Below are 322 nucleotides of genomic sequence, written 5' to 3'. Positions count from 1 at the left end.
CCTCCCTGGGACTAAGTGGATAACCAATTCAAATGGTGTCCCAAACCAACTCAAGAGGGGAGACCTCAAACCAATTGCAAGAGGTTGGCTAGACTTTATTGGGCATTCCATACTGCCCACTAGCAACCGTTCTGAGGTCACTATCAAGAGAGCAGTGATGATTCATTGCATTATGCTTGGAAAAGAAGTGGAGGTTCATCATGTGATTGCTTGTGAGATCTACACAATTGCAAATAAGAATTCCACTGAAGCCAAACTGGCTTACCCAAGCTTGATCTCCTTGCTCTGTAAAGAGGCTGGGGTGAAGATGGGAGTAGATGAG

Source organism: Arachis duranensis, chromosome 10 (genome assembly GCF_000817695.3).
Source record: "Arachis duranensis cultivar V14167 chromosome 10, aradu.V14167.gnm2.J7QH, whole genome shotgun sequence".
Taxonomy (NCBI): Eukaryota; Viridiplantae; Streptophyta; class Magnoliopsida; order Fabales; family Fabaceae; genus Arachis; species Arachis duranensis.
This window is presented reverse-complemented; position numbering follows the sequence as displayed.